Raw genomic sequence first — 17,124 nt, forward strand, 5'->3', positions numbered from 1 at the left:
TGCTTCTGGAAAAGAGGGTGTGCATTTCCCCTGGAGTTTGTAGCAGGACAGAATGTTGCACATTATCCGATTAACATGAGAGGATGCCCAGGGTCTCCTGCCAGTATCTTCGCTCCTCCCTATTAACTCAAATAGTCCACAAATATTCACCGGGGACCTACTATGTGCCGGACACTGGGCTCTGGTCCCGGGGCCGCAGGACCACAACAGATTCAAAGCTCATGGGCTTTTCCTCTTTTAAAGAAGGAGTCAAGATTTCAAGGTTAATGACCGACTGACCAAATCCAGCTTCTAGACCGAGTTTATTTTTGAGAGAGAGAGAAAAGAAAGATGTTTCCCAGGACTGAGTACTACTCCTCAAGGTCCGGAATGCCTCCTGCAGGCATCGGGCGGGCAGCAGTATTAGCTTACTGCAGTCTTTGGACATTTCTTTTCCGATTGTAAGGTGTGGTATTTTGACATGGGCCATTGCAGTTGTCCTGCCATCTGCTACTTTACTCGGTTCTCCTTGACATGAGCTTCACTGCTGAGATTTTCCATGCTGCTTTAAAATCGGAAAGAATCAGGCAAAAAGTTAGAGATCATCCATATTTATACTTAAGCTGATAATTATCTGTCTGGAATTCCTATCTTCCAGAATGTACCAGCTACAGTTACAAAATATATTTTTAAAGAAAGGAGTGGAGGTGGGCAAGAGTGGTAGGTACAGAGGTCCTGGTTCCTGTTGCCAGGTGGGTCCTGAATTAGCCGGAGGTAGGGGGCATTCGGCTAACCTGGAAGCTCTGCCCTTTCACTTTGTTGGGCTGGGGGAGAAAAGAGGGTCTGAATTACAAAAATCATTAAGGTCCCTACCAGGTGAACATTCTAGGAACCTTATGACGGCTTTCTCTAGTTTTGCCAGTGACTTGTCTTGAAAAGCCAAGTGAGACACTAATAAGTTACTAATGCTCGTTCAGTTTTTTTTGAGACACGAGCAGCTCCGTGATTTTCCTTTTAAAGTGGTATTAAGGGTAACTCATTTTGGGCAGAGGTTTCTTTGCACTGAAGGATCTGGAGTCTGTGCTCATTATGCGTAGTCGACATCTTACCCCACCACCTTTTCCAGATTTTGAACTGTGTGCTGATGCCCTTTGATTTGCAATCGGAGGTCTCTATGCCATTTACAAGGTAGAGGAGGAAAGGTGAGAACTGGTTCCTTAAATTAAAAAAAAAATCTATTCATTCTATCAATGATTGTTGCCTCGGTCATGTAAATGCATCCCAGAACAATTTGAAAATTGTTATCAATCAGCTGTTTCTGTCTGCTAAAAGTATGAACTTAGAGTCAAGCTAATGCTAACGTCTCCTCTTGTGCTCGGAAGATCTGCTGATGAACTACCCTTTTATTCTAGCACAGAGCACCACATGCATATTTTCTGATTTAGGACTATAAAAAAAGAAGATTCCAGAGGGAATTTGTTGGCTTTTGGGTTGGAAGAAGTCACCCGGGCCCTCTGAAGTTTCTCATGCATACTTTAGGGTGATAAAGCAGCAGCATTCAGCAGCCCTGTATCAGTCACAAGTCAAAAGAATGTTCTTTATTAAGTGTGACCCATTGCTTTTCATATTAACATAACCCTCTCTGGCTTAATATCTCTTCTCACGCTGCTCTCTTCGTTGCTCCCCCCACACTGGTTTAGGTAATTCCGAAAGCTTGTTTGCCTCGTAGCACAAATATTCCACTTCCTTTGCTCCACGTGGTTCTGCCCCACTGTGTATTGTCCTGTGGTCTTGGGGCCTTTTTTGGCCTGTGTCTTCCTGGAAAAGAATGATCCTGCACGTGTTCTTGGCACTTCTTGCCTGCTCTGAGGTAGAATCCAGGGAACAAGTATTTAATGTTCTTCCTTCAGTGCTGTTTCATTTGTCCAAGGAGAGACTGCCCATAAGAAGTCAGTGGCGCTCATTTTATTCATTCGTCAAACATTTGTTGAGTGCCTATCGTGTGCCAGCCATTTGGTCAGTCTTCCGAAGGGATGATTGAAGAGGGAAAATGTTAAGAGTTGCCACAAACTCTTCACTCATCTTTTTAAATGGCTATAATGGTCACAACAAGGAGAGAAACACAAGCATTTAAGTAGACAAGAGCGTCCTGCATTTGTATAACGTTACACTTTTCCAAAGTATAGCACGACTGTCTTCTTGTTTTATCATCACAACAAATGTGTGTGTTAGCAGCTCGCGTTCTCCTTCCGAAACCTTTCCTCCCACGGTTTTCCCACATTGGGTTTATGGTGACTCCAGCCTTCCAGCTGGGTGTCGTCCTTGACACCTTTCGGTGACTTGGTCAGATTTGCATTTGGAAACATCTGCGTGGAGCCCAGGATGGGGTTGAGGGTGAGCAGGAGCCGGAGCGCATCCTGGTATTTGGGCCAGGGAGAGAGGAGGGAAGAATGACCTACATAGCATGGCAGCTGGGCTGGAGGTGGAGAGCAGTTAGCATATTTGAGAGATACTTAGGACATGGAAAGCCAGCCAGTCTTCATTTGGATGGGCTACAGAGATGCTAGCGTGTGGCAGTCAAGGATGATTGCGGGAATCAGTGATTTCCTGGCAGCACTTCTAGAGAAACTGCAGGTAGTAATATGTCCCTCATTATTACTGCCTTCTACAAGTTGCAGAGCATTTGGACATGGTCTGTGTCAAATCCAGCTAGTGGGTTAGACAGGTTTTCTATTTTGTGGCTGAGGAAATCCCAGCCTCAAGTGGTGGCGTTCAGGGTGGCACAGGTGTAGCTGGGGACAGAATGGAGTGCTCTCTGCAAGCGCTCTGATTTCACAGAGCTCGTCTGACTCATTTAGACAATTGAGATAGATGAGCCGAGTTGGCCTCCCCCCTCCCTGCTCTGTCGCCGTAATACACCGACAATGCAATGTTGTACCTGCAGTGACTTGGTGTGACCATCCATATTGTTGAATCGCGTGGCCAGATGACTCTCTAATTGGACAGGAATGGACAAGCCCCAATCTTAAGATATCTCTTGAGTTTCCTGTCACGTCTTTACGTCTTTCCCAGGGTTCGTTAGCCTCAGCAAAACGAACCTTTGGGGCAGGGTCATTTTTTGTGGTGGGGGCTGCCCACTGTCGGATGTTTAGCAGCATCCCTGGGCTCTTGTCCCCCAGCTGTGACAACCAAACACGTCTCCAGACACTGCCATGTGCCCCGTGGGGGACAGAGTCGCTCCCACTTGAGACCCGCTGGTGTGTGTGATTTTCACGCATGTTTTAAAGGAGAGGTGTTAATTACTGGGTAATAATAAGATCCGAGAAGAGGAAACGTGGTAAATGTCACGGTGTCCCAGTGATCGCGGCTCTAACAGCGTCCTCCTGCTCTTGGCGATCCCACATGGTTAGGCTGCTGGGCCTGGGTTAAAGGTCACGCTCATCTGCCTTCCCCAACAGTCCCCGTATGCTTTCTTCCATTAACCACAAACAAAATATTACAAACCTTGATCGTTTGCCAAGACCGTGTAACGTATGTCTCATTTTATGACAACTCATGCAATTAAGTGTGGTGACTCCTTCAGGAGGATTACTGTGCTAAGCCCTCGTTAAAGAACGAATGATCAGAGGCACTTTCGAGAAGCTCGTGAGTACTACCATCCAAAGCAGCTCCCTGGACACGTCTTTTCATCCCCCTTCTACGAAAGGGAAGCTGGAAGGAAGTTTCCTGATGCCTCTGGCTAAGATGAAGCTGTGTGTGGGGTGATGTGTGTTCTTCTTCGCTGAGGTGTGACAAAGAGCAGGAGATTAGGCTCTGAGTCGCCACGGATCCCTGCGGAGTCCAGCTGTCAGGGGGCAGCCGTTCCCGTCGCTCGGAGCGAGCTTCTCCTGAGCTCCTCCGAAGCCGACCTCGCTTCCTCTTTGGTGGGGTCGCCCCACCGTCTGTGCTCTTGACCGCAGCCTCAGCGTGCAGTGCTGGCTATTCCCTGGCTCTGGGCGACCCCTCCTTAAGGAGGCCCCGCTAAGCTGCCCACCCCGAGAGGAAGCCCCTCTTTCCCACAAACGGTGAAGGGCATAATGTGAAAGTTGCCGAACGTGCTCTGTATGAACATTTGACTTCCCAAGACTCTGAAGCTGTCGAGTTCACCCAGTCGTTCAGTGGTGCTGACGATAGGACGTTCTTTGGTAATTCTGAAGACACCCTGAACTGGGCACTGTTGCAGGGCCGAGCTGATAGGAATCAGTTATCATCTATCAGTGCTGCCGGTGTAGACATCTTAGGAAATTGAGCAGGACTTGTGCTGACCTGCTGCACGGCCCGGAATTCACTTTTGTAGCTCTCTGCTTGTCGTCTGTCTCCACGAAAGCTAACATTTTACTCATTCCAAGTAAATGGGAGATGATCTTATCCCCTAATGAACAGCTCTGCTAATTGTGGATGCCTTTTCACCCCCACCCCACAACATGCTCCTTTTCTGTTGCTCTGAGAGCTTTTCCTTTACATGGTCCCTTTGGTGTGCAACTCCCATCATCTTAGGGAGCCACGTCTCCCACCCTCGAAGACACTCCTTAAGCACCACCGTTAATGGAGAAATAATCAGGCTCCTGTTGCACGTTGCACTGGGTATCTGCCGATTGCAGGAAAACAAATACTGCTCTTTGCCTCGTCCTTTCTGGTGATGAACTAGTATTGTTTACTTTTCCTATTCCCCACCCTGTGATAACCCTGGACCAAATGCACTTGAGTGTCAACTTGGTTGCGATGTTATTGTCCACTCACACGCAGTCCTTGCTGGCTTTCTGATTTCTCACTTGCCGCTTGCCCGTGGCACTCTCAGCTGTTCCTGTCCTAGTAGGTGGCCGGCCGCTCGGGGAGCTGCCTGCACCAGAGCACCTCGGGGGGCAGCCCTGCCAGGTCCGTTTCACAGTGCTCTCCAAACCCATCCTCTCCTTTGCATCTCTGCTGCTGTCACCCAAATGCAAGTACCCGCTGTCCACACTAAGATGACCTGGTAACCCTATATTCCAGTCGTGGCACCTGCGAGATCTTTTAAAAAGACAATGAAGTTGTGACATGTCACTGCTTAAAGCTCTCCAGCTGGCTTCCATGAGTTATGCTTAGACCGATCTCCTCGTCCATGACCGTGGCCTTCCAAGTCGGCCTGCATGCCCCCCACCCCTTGCTTCCTAACAGCCTCCCTCACCTTACCACCGCCCAGCCACATGAATGTCCCTTCCGTTCCTCAAATGCCACTGGCTCTTTCCCACCTGAGGCCTTTGTACCTGTCCCTCTGCCTGAGATGTTCTTTGTGTGATAGGCTTTTACCATGTCCTCCAAACAGCGGGAGAAAATGTCCCCTTCCCTGAGCGCCCTTTCTAAAGTGCTTCTGATTATGGTCTGTCAGCAGTGATTATATCACACTGGCTGCTGCGTCGTGTTTGCCTCGCTCCTTGGTCTTCTATCCCACATGCCGCGTTTGTCTGTCTCTCCCTACTGATGGGGAAGCGCGTTCAGGGCGGCGACCCAGTCATTCTTTTCCCACCGTGGCCCCACTGCCTCGAGTGAGCCCGGCCCAGGGTAGGCACCTGGTACCCAGCGAGGAGGAGATGCCCTTTGTGATCTTGGGCCTTAGTTCTTAACCATTACCGGTCTGCTCTCCCGTGTCAGACTTTAGCTGACTTCTTGGTTTATTATTGTCTAATGGCCTTGCCTAAATTTGCTCCCTCTGTTCTGATTGAGCTGGAACACCAGTTTATTAAATCTGTTAGTTTCCAGCTCTTAGTTAGGAATCGTGACCTCCGAACTAGGATGCGAGAGATGCTCAGAAAGCCCCGGTGCCCGGACGTGGGAGCTGTGACCATATGCGGGTGAGGCGCCAAGGTCTGTTTCTGGCCGGCAAGTGCTCACTTGGGTGACAAGTGAGGGTGACAGGGGTGCACTTGCTTCCGGGAAAATGCAAAGGCACTGAGTGAAGAGGGACGGGAAGGGGGAGGGAGACAGCTCCCCTAGCTTTTCCTTCTGCATCCCATCCAGGTGGGAGGTCTCCCCGGGCAGTCCAGCCTGGCAGGTATGCTGGCGGTCTGGCTGGCTGGCCACTGACAAGGACTGCAGGGCCCTTTCTGAAGTCCTGGCCACGTGACCGAGTGTTAATTAGCACAGCCTGTTTTCGATCATAAGCACCGAAATAATGGGAGCGAGTGGATTTCAAGGGCTTAGGTGCTTGTAAGATTTTGGACTAAGATCTACCAGGGTTTACAAATGAACGCGATTAGTTTACTACCCTTTAACGTCGCTTCTCAGATTTTCTGGCTCTGACATTATTTTCAAAAGATGGGTCTTTCTGATTTCTTTGATTCCTAAATACCTTCTGAATACTTAAAAACTGGAAAGAGAGATCAAACGAAACAACGAGGACTCCCAGCAGTCATTGTGTGGTACGGCTTACTCTGACCTCGTAGGGACTACTTGGATGCAGATACGGGATACGTCTCCGTTTGAGGAGTTCTACACAAAGTAGAAGCTTCATTTGTTCATTCAGATGTGACCATCGTTACTAAAGGCCCTTTCCTTGAAAGCTGTCATGACCATTTGAAAACGAAAACTAGTCAGGATTTTCTCCCCTTTCTCTCTGGTTATTCGACACATTCTTCGAACTCTTCTAACTTAAAAAAATTTTTTTTAATAGTACGATTTGAGTGTTTGGAGTGTCAGCTAAATTAGATTTCTGAAATGAAGTTTTCAGAAGAATTTGGAGTTGTGGCTTTGGGGAAGAGTTGCCGTGGAAACAGCAAAAGACGTTCAGAAGAATAAACTTTGAAAATATTTTTGAATGACCCCTTTCTGCAGCTGACTGAAATATCTGGTAAAGAAACGTAGAATTCAGTCCAAGTAAAATAAAGAGGCTGACAGCTTCTCGCCAGCAAGCGGAGCACCCCGGCTCTGCAGCTGCGGAGCTCCCCTGTGCCAGGTGGGTGCCGCTCCGCACGGGCCGAGCTCCCCGTCGCTGCTATGGATTCCCGACTTGGCGGGACCAGTGTCATTTTAATTAGATCCACGGGACAATAATCATTTTGCAGGAGAATGGAATATCGGGTTGGCTGGAAGAACTTGAAAATAGTAACGTGTAGCATTATTTGTCTAAGTATTTATGCACATGACTTTCAACTGTCCCATCATGATGTCGCTTTGATGGTCTGAGCAAACTGTAAAACACTGATCTCAAAAGATGAGACTTTCCCGCACCTTAGCTACTGATTCACTGCAGGAAGGAGAGGGCGCACCCCAAAAGGCCTCGCTTCAGGAATGAACGATCCCTGATGTGTCAGTAAGTTTCGGGGAACCCAAAGGGGAGGGTACAGCATGAAGCATTAGCACCACGGGGAAGCTGTCGCCTTGGGGGCACAGGAGGGGCTGAGGTCACCAGAACCCAGTGACTTGCAGCCTCACTGGAGGGCCCCCAGAAGTGTACCCAGAGAGGATGGCAGTAAGGGCAAGGTATGGAGAAGCAGGGATGGAGCGGGACGAGAGATCCCCTGACCTCTTGGTCCTCCTGCTCTCTCATCTCCCCTTTCCAGGACCAAACCCAGCCCATGCACTGAGATGCAGGCCATTGAGTCCGGTCGCACAGGACGCAGGCCAGCACAGGGAAGGGTGGGAGGTTTGGTTTTGTTTTGGCAGAAGTGGAGGGAGAGAGTTTGCAAACATAAAACTCATCATATGCCTGTTCAGTTTTCTTTGGGGTTTACTCACATTACGAAAGACCCTCAGTTCCTAAGTATATAGAAGATTTTCAGATTGCTTAGAATGTCTCCTTTCTCTCCCCTGTGGGTTATTTTAATGTCCACATTTAAACTATTAACGTGTCATGCCAACCTCATGCATACGTGATGCACATGTCTTTAAAAATATTCATATTACAAGCCTATTAAAGTACTTACTCTTCACTTATCATACCATGATACATCTTACATATGTATCGTAATGAATTTCATCTTAAGAAGCTCCCTACTTAATTTAAAAATACCTTGGTCTAAATTTCTTAATATAAATTTAAACTGTAAGAGATTTCTCCCCTGAATGTGAACTGGTGCAGCCACTGACTGTGAACTGGTGCAGCCACTCTGGAAAACTGTGTGGAGGTTCCTCAAAGAGTTAAAAATAGACCTGCCCTACGACCCAGCAACTGCACCGCTGGGGATTTACCCCAAAGATACAGATGCAGTGAAACGCCGGGACACCTGCACCCCGATGTCTATAGCAGCAATGTCCACAATAGCCAGACTGTGGAAGGAGCCTCGGTGTCCATCGACAGATGAATGGATGAAAAAGCTGTGGTCTATGTATACAATGGAATATTCCTCAGCCATTAGAAATGACAAATACCATTTGCTTCGACATGGATGGAACTGGAGGGTATTATGCTGAGTGAAAGAAGTCGATCGGAGAAGGACAAACATTATATGGTCTCATTCATTTGAGGAATATAAAAATAGTGAAAGGGAATAAAGGGGAAAGGAGAAAAAATGAGTGGGAAATATCAGAAAGGGAGACAGAACATGAGAGACTCCTAACTTTAGGAAACGAACTAGGGGTGGTGGAAGGGTAGGTGGGCGGGGGGTGGGGGTGACTGGGTGACGGTCACTGAGGGGGGCACTTGACGGGATGAGCACTGGGTGATATTCTATATGTTGGCAAATTGAACACCAATAAAAAATAAATTTATTTTTAAAAAAAGAGATTTCTCCCCTGTATGCCCATTGGAATAGTCTAATGTAATTTATTTTCCAAACGATGAGAAAGAAGAATCAGTGTGGCTCTTTTTCTGGCAGATGAGTAGAGTTTTAATCCTTAACGTTGCACATCGACACACAATGGGTTGAGCTGTGCTTTCATGAAGAGTTATTCTCATTTATCTCTGGTGGGTAAGGGGTTGTTGCAAGTGAGGACTGTGGTTTAACCTCTCCGTTAACTCCAGTTAACTTAGCAGAGAGAGAACTCCCATTTCAACCCTGAGTGCAGAAAGTGCCTCTCATCCCTAAGTGACTTCCCTCTTGCGGCCCCTGTGTATCCACTTTCGTAATACCCATCTTGCTTGTAATTGCTTCTTTAAATGCCATGTTCACTACGGAACTGAAAAATCCAAAGGGGCAGAGGCCAGGACACAGGGCGTATCTGGACTCCACATCCTTGGCCACATGTAGCATGTACTTGACACTTAGTATGGGCTTGAATGCCAGCAAAATTAATTAATGACTTAGAGTTCTTAGAGATAATTAGGCAGACTTACAGTGATAATACCAGCCAATATATACTGAATGCTTCCCATGAGCCCTTGGCGCTCTACACTATTTAAACCTTAAAAGAACCCTGTGAGGTAGGTCCTAATATTATCTCTGTTTCAAAGATGAGGAAACTAAGGGACCGAGTTTAGATGTTTTGAGGTCACACAGCTAGTAAGCTGAGTAGTGGGACCAGGACTCAAATCTTTGTCTGTTGGACTGCCCATCTCAGTGCTTGAACCACCACACGGTGGCCGATGGCTAAAATGGAATGGGCTTGAGACTATACATTTGAGATGATACTTTTAAAACTCTCATTTTGTAATAATTGTAGACTCAGAGGAAGTTGCAAAATGCTACCGAGATATCTTGGGTACCCTTTACCCAGCTTCCTCAGTGATAGCTTCCTACCTAACTATAGAACAATATCAAAACCAGGACATTGACACTGGCGCATTACTATTAACTTGTCTATAGACCTTGTTCACATTTCACCAGGTTTTTACATGCATTCCTTCGTGTGTGTGTGTGTGTGTGTGTGTGAGAGAGAGAGAGAGAGAGAGAGAGAGAATAGTACCTTGCGATTGTTTCCCGTGTATAGAGGGGCATATCTACCATTCAAGATACAGGATTGTTCCACCACCACAAAAAAACTCTTTCATACTACCCCTTTCTAGTGACACCCATACTACATCTTACCCCCATCTCTAATCCAGGCAACTGGTTACCTGTTCTCCATAAGATGATACCTTTTATTTTATTTTATTTTATTTTATTTTATTTTATTTTATTATTTTATTATTTTAAGATGATACCTTTTAAATGACTATCTGTCCTTCCAACACAATGGCAACATTCCTTTTCTTCTTCTTTTTCTTCCTCCTCCTCCTCCTCCTTCTTCCTTTTTAGAGAGAGAGTGCAGTGGGGGAAGGGGGACAGAGGGAGAGAATCCCAAGCAGGCTCCATGCCCAGTGTGGAGCCTGATGCAGAGCTCCATCTCAGGACCCTGAGATCATGACCTGAGCCGGAACTAAGAGTTGGGCACTTCACCAACTGAGCCAACCAGGCACCCCACAGTGGCAACATGCCTGTCTTCACTCATCATGTATGCCAGAAACATCCAGAAATGTAACAGGAGAAAGTAAAATGAATTGATAATGAGATCAGAGAGGATTTTTGTATTCTTGTTGTTAGTAACATATACAACCACAAAGAACATCCTGTTTGATATTTTTAGCTGAGTGTTGTGGTAATTTTGTAATTCCAACTCTTGTGTTTTCTCTCGCAAAGTGCTTTTGATCGAAACACCACAGACTTTTTTAGCTTCTGCACGGATGCTCCGTGCTCCCTCCCTGCATGGCTGTTCTGATGGAACATCCATTTCAGGAATGACAGCCGCATGGTTGAACTTGCGGCAGCCTGGAAAAGGTACATGAGAGCTGGCATTCTGCCCTCCAAAAGTATTTATGAGCAGGGATAAACACACATCCCGCATGTATTTGCGGTAGCCATGACCCACTTGTGCTCTGGGCAGCACAAGGGTTATGTAAACCCTGGCATTCATGATACACATGCATTTTTATTCATTCATTTCAGAGGGAGTGGTGGTTCATAGGCCTCTCTTGGGGAAAAGTTTGAACCTTATCAAGATTAGCTGTCTCAAAAAAAAAAACTTTAATAGCTGTTTTTATTCAGGATGGCTGCAGAGTGAAACCTTATCATCGGGACACAGTTATAAAGACTTCCTGCATTTATTTGGTTCCCACTATTTAAAAAAAGGTGTAAAAAGTGCTGATGCTGTCTGATTCTGCAAACATAGGCACGCTCTTGTCGGGGACTTCACTTACTGCTAAGTTTTACTATATGATTTGCCTTGATCTTTATTAGAAAAGGAGACTATTTTTTAAAATCTAGACATTCTTGGATCAACATATGCTTTTAATTAGGTGGGCAGATAATGCCACCATTACCACGGTGCTGTGTCTCGTCACCGTTGTAGGAGGTCTAAGGAGAATCTGGATGTGAAGAACTGCCAGGCCTTCCATGGGATTTCTGCCCCGGGGGGAGGACACTTTTTAATTTTGTATTTCTTTAAAAAGAAATGAAATCTAGAACTCCTGGCATGCGGATGCATACAGACACAAAAAATGGTGCTTTATTGTATAGTTCTGTTGACTAAAATGTAGAATTGTCTCTTGGTATTGGTCAGCTCTTGCCACGCTGTTGTTGTTTAACAAGTTACTTGGAAATTCAGGGCCTTAAAACAGCCATCACCTATTCTCCTGGATCTGTGGGTCAGCTGGGATTGGCTTATTTGGGCAGAGCTCAGCTTTTTAATTGGGGGTCAGTGTGCTAGTCCTGCAGGGCTTGGCTCCTGAATTAGTTTTGCTCCATGTGTGTTTATTCTGGGGCCTGGGTTGGTGGGACAGCATCCACCTGGAAAAGGGCAGAGGCACAGTATGACCAGAGGAATGGACTAAGGATTCGTAAAGCATAGGCGGGACTCTGGCACAAGCTCGTCTCCACCTATCTGCCATTGGCCGAGGCGAGTCACATGTGCAAGCCAAATGGCAGAGGACAGAGAAATAACACCCCCTCCATGATGGAGCTATGGCAAGTTTGTGAGTGCAGCGAGGGGTGAGAAATGGAGACAAGCCAATTATCTTACACAGTATGTAATCAGATTTCTCTGAAAAGACTGATGTTTTTTTTTTAAATTTTTATTTATTTATGATAGTCACACACACACACACAGAGAGAGAGAGAGGCAGAGACACAGGCAGAGGGAGAAGCAGGCTCCATGCACCGGGAGCCCGACGTGGGATTCGATCCCGGGTCTCCAGGATCGCGCCCTGGGCCAAAGGCAGGTGCTAAACCACTGCGCCACCCAGGGATCCCAAGACTGATGTTTTTAAGAAGTCGCAAATCTATCTATCTCATTACCCCCCCCCCCCTACTCATTTTGTCAATGAGCTCTTTCTGTCATGGAGATGAGTATGTGTTTCCTTATTTTTTTTTTAAGATTTTATTTATTCATGAGATACACACAAAGAGAGGCAGAGTCACAGGCAGAGGGAGAAGCAGGCTCCATGCAGGGAGCCTGACGTGGGACTCGATCCCAGGTCTCCAGGATCATCCCTGACCCAAAGGCAGGCGCCAAACCACTGAGCCACCAGGCTGCCCTATATGTTTCCTTATGACCTAATTAGACAACAGAGGCAAGATGATGGGGTCATCCCACTGGAACCAGGCCCCACAAATCCACATTGATTGGCTATAGACTGAAGAGATAACAAGGAGATATTTAGAAATAGGATGAATAATATTAACCTTTAACCAAAATTATTACAATTTCCCCGTTTCCTTGTCCTTGGCAGCTCTGGTTCCTCAATCTGTCAAAGGGTAAACATTCCGAATCACCTCCCAGGAGATTTTTTAAATCTGCTTCGATTTACTGGTGTCACTTTAAAAATATTTGTAAATGTAGCTCCTGTTTTAAAACCTAGAAGAGTTGTAGATGAGGTAATTTATAATTGGAAGAAAAATACATTTAATCCTTCAGTTCAAACAAATCAGAGCCAACCCCTTGGAAATTAGATGGTTAATTTGATCAATTTTGACATATAAATGGATAAGCTAAATTAAAAATAATGCACACACACAAAATCTCCTCTCTGAAGTTTAAAACCTTTGCCCTGTCTTCTTCCATTATATCAATTGATTGAACAGTTGCCAAATCCTGGTGTGTTTTTTTTATTCCACAGTTTGTTCTGTAGTTGATCTTACCTAGCAGAGCACCTGCTATATTTCAGTCACTCAGTTGTCTAAATCAGGGGGTTAGCAAAGCATGGCCCATGGACCAAATACAGACCACTGCCTGCTTTTTTACAGCCCACAGAGCTCAGAATAAGCATTGCGTTTTTAAACATTGAGGGGAAAATCAAAAGGAGACGACTTTATGACCTGTGAAAATTCTATACAATACAAATCTTAGCATCCATAAATCCAGTTTTATTGGAAACAGCCGCACCCATAATTTACATAATGGCTATGGCTGCTTTCACACTACCATGCTACCAGAGTTGAGTGGTTGCAATACAGTGGATGGCGGGAAAGCCTACACTGTGTATTGTCTGGCCATTTAATGAAAAAGTTTGTGGATCTCTGGTCTAAAACTACGCCTCACATTATCACAGACACTGTAGATAGGTCTACTGTCATATAAGAACGAAGGCAAAAGAAAGGGGATGCACATCGTTTGCATGGAAGGGAATTCTAGAACATTCTGATAAGGGCAAAATAAGATAGAATATTCATTTATCTGTCAGTATGTGTGGAGAACTGGATATGTGCCCAGCACTCAAGGAAAATTTCAAAAAAGGATGACATCTAATTTCTACTCTCAGTCTTCCTCCTGAACAAAAAAGTAAGGGGCACCCACATATGGGTCATAGTGTCTTGAAACCTATCTACCTTGTCTCATTCTCTAAGCCACCAGAAAACCCTTTGGACTTTTTAAGTTGAACGTAATATTTTTTTCATAGCTTTTCTTGTAAATATTCTAGGCAGAATCATTTTCATGAGCACTAGCGTTCTTACCCATTCAAAATTGAGAATTGGACTCTGAAACACATCATTTACTCATTGGTCTCAAATGCTGGCTCCTCTGGCTTTGCATTGGAGACTTTGACATTAGTGTATCCAGAACTCCCTCAGAGGAAAGAATGTGAAGGGCCTCCAAGGGCTGACCCGTAAAACACCACTGCCCTGTTCATTAAACTGTGCAGGGCTTGTTGCATGCGTAGCCACCAGAGGTGTGTGGAGAGAGAACTGTCTCCTGCCAGTGCAGCCTGTATTTTGCCAAGGGATGTGGCCCCATCTTATGCTTCGTGATGTTTCTTTTGGCTGACTCTTCCACATTCTTGTGACCTTTTGAATGGAGATGTCTTTACAGCTTTAGCCCTACAACATGGCCTCCCGCTATCATTTCCTGCAGGTCTTGTCTTAGATCTCAGCAGCTTCCTGAGTAAATGTCACCTTGGTGTCTCCTAAGAGGAGCTTGGGAGGCTCACAAAACCTGGTTCCCACCAGATATTGAAGCATAATGTCTGTGAGTCTTCTTCTCATTGGACTCTGCAGGAGGATGAGGCTGGAATTCTCTTTGGTTCCAAAGTGAGGGCAAGGTAGGGCACTGAACAGGGAATCAGGAACATGCCCCTCAGGGTGGGGATCAAATGACCCCAGAGGAGGAAATTCCAGTTGAAAATAGAAAGCAGGTCAGCACCCTTGTGAGAGTCAGTGTACTAGACTCTGAAGTTGGCAACCTCTGGCCTGTGGAGGCTGCTATCAGAAGGCCATGGAGTGGTTGGAACAAGGGTGTTGTGTTTTATGGCAGTAATTGGGTGGTACAAACCCAAAACGAAACATGATTTATCTACTTTCACAGTTGTGCTGGGCTGGAGAGTTAAGCGGAAATGACTCAATTTCATATATTTGTCATGTTGACCAATGGTCAATTCATTAATAGAGAAAGGCAATTTGGGAACAGTATTTTCTTGGGAACTATAGTGTATGTGTACATGGCGGTGGGGGCAGGGGGCAACTTCTAACTCACCACGATAAGAATTTTGTTATTTTGTAGAAGCTATATACTTTCCCCTCATTAATTAAATTAAAAGATCTCAATGAGCGTGCCTTAAAAAAAAAAAACAGATCTCTGATTGACTGGAAACTGCTCACAACATACTGGCTTGCTAAGAAAGCTGGTGGCTCTTTGGCTGCTCAAAACTTTCCAGAGTATCTTTAAAGACAACTTAATGTCCAGAAACTTTACCAAAGCCCTTACAAAGCTGTGGAACTGAATGTCACTTGGGAAAGTTTGGTTTGCTTGATTCAGCCTGTGATCCAAATTTGGAGGAGATGAAATATCTTCAGGGTTTCTTCTGCAGATAAAATAAAGAATGTGTGCCATAAACGGTTTTAACCTGTTTGACTTTGTGCTTTTTTTGTAGGAGAGGGATGCTGGAAGGGGGTAAAATGGACCCTTTTGACTTTAAGGAGGAAATCTTGCCTGATGAAAAAATGCTGTCTTTTGGTTGGGTATCACAAGCTTTTTATTTTCTAGTGGAGAAAACATGTTTGTAGGGCTGGTTTTCAGAGGTTTCTTTGCAACCTTTATTTGTTACTTAAAAATTCTAAATATTACAGACACCAAATTCTTTGTCTAGAAGTAGGATTTTGGTAAAGGAGAAATATTTTTTATCTATAGTTTGTATATGTGTATGAGAATATGATGATTTCCCCTAATCTAGACAGACAGAGGGTGGATGAGTTGTCTGAGGCTGGGAGTAGGAGAGGGGAGTGACCACTAATGGGCACCAGGGACGTTATTGGGGCGATGGAAATGTTCTGATATTGGATTGTGGTGATGTTGCACAACTCAGTAAATGTACAAGTAAATTTTATGGGATGTAAATTGCATCTCAGTAAAGTCCTTTTTAAAGAGTATGTGCTGATTAGAGAATCAAAAAGTGTTTATTTGCAAATCAGTTGAAAGCAATGTCATACAACCAGGCTTGAAATACATTAGTAGTGTTACAGTCTATCTTTTTCCCTTTTAGGCTACCCTCTTAGAAAAACCAAATGTAATAAATGAGTAAAAGCACATTTCTTACTACTTATTCAAGATTCACAGTACTCTGACCAAGCATGTATTTGTGGGTAATACAGAAATATCACACTGAACTGATCATCAGACTTCTAAGAAATTGGACTTTCTCAAAACAAAAGCCAAACAGGGGGGCGCCTGAGTGGCTCAGTCAGTTGAGTGTCTTCGGCGGCTCAGGTCATGATCCCAGGGTCCTGGGTTCAAGCCCCTCGTTGGGCTCCCTGCTCAGTGGAGAGTCTGCTTCTCCCTCTCCCTCTGCCTGCTGCTCCCCCTGCGCGTGCTCTCCCTGCCTCTCTGTCAAATAAATAAATAAAATCTTAAAAAAAAAAGCCAAAAAGGGTCTGAGCAACCATCAGAATTGTCTTCATAATTTTATGAGAATGTTTGAAGACTGGATTATAATTATGGTTGCACAATTTGGTCATTGACTGAAAATCATGGATTTGCACATCTAAAATGGGTGACTTTTATGATGTATAAATTATACTTTAATTTAAAAAAATTAAACTTAAAATAAAGTTAACTTCAGAAATGTAAAATATATACATAGAATACCAGAATGTCACCTTCTGGTGACACAGGCCCAATGCCTGCATTCCATATAATGAAGTCACGGCCTCAGGGCCATAGTCTTGTCTTCCTCATCTTATTTGTGACAGTTTGGCCGTGACTGGGTGATCCTGAAGTTTACTTGGGGCTGTTGAAATTATTCCATTTGCTTAAAGAGATTCTACTGGAAACAACTCTTCACTTATTTTTTTCCCTTTATTTTCTAGTGCAATGGAAATATCCCATTCCAACATTAGCTTCTTTTCTTCCCTCCTTTTCCCCCCTAACTTCACTTTATCATTCCCTTGCTCTTGTGGTCAAGGTCATTCAGATCCTGTGGTTCCATTCATATGGGCTTTCACTTTCAAGCTGTTAGTAAGTCTGCCCCCTGGTAGCTGGAGATGTGTGCATTAACCTGAGGGACCTGCGTGCCAAATAGCCTGGCATGGACACACGAGGTTGGGTGGGGACACCTTCCTCTGTAAACCCGAGGGATAGCATCATTTGTTTAATGCCTCCATGTAATTCACACGTTTAAACATGGGTCATACACTGGAAGTGTTCAATCTCGTGGGGTTCAGTATAGCTACAGGAATGTGCATCCATCACCAATAGCTAATTTTAGAATATTGTGTCCCTGCCTAAAGGAAA

At 45.0% G+C, this 17,124-nt stretch overlaps 1 protein-coding gene across 2 annotated transcripts in view; it reads left to right on the forward strand.

Annotated features, from left to right (window-relative positions):
• The window catches only part of ARHGAP6 (Rho GTPase activating protein 6), a 481,194-nt gene that overhangs the window by 234,250 nt on the left and 229,820 nt on the right, over positions 1-17,124 (forward strand). The window lies entirely within an intron of this gene.

This window comes from Canis aureus, chromosome X (assembly GCF_053574225.1).
Source record: "Canis aureus isolate CA01 chromosome X, VMU_Caureus_v.1.0, whole genome shotgun sequence".
In the NCBI taxonomy this organism is placed as follows: Eukaryota; Metazoa; Chordata; class Mammalia; order Carnivora; family Canidae; genus Canis; species Canis aureus.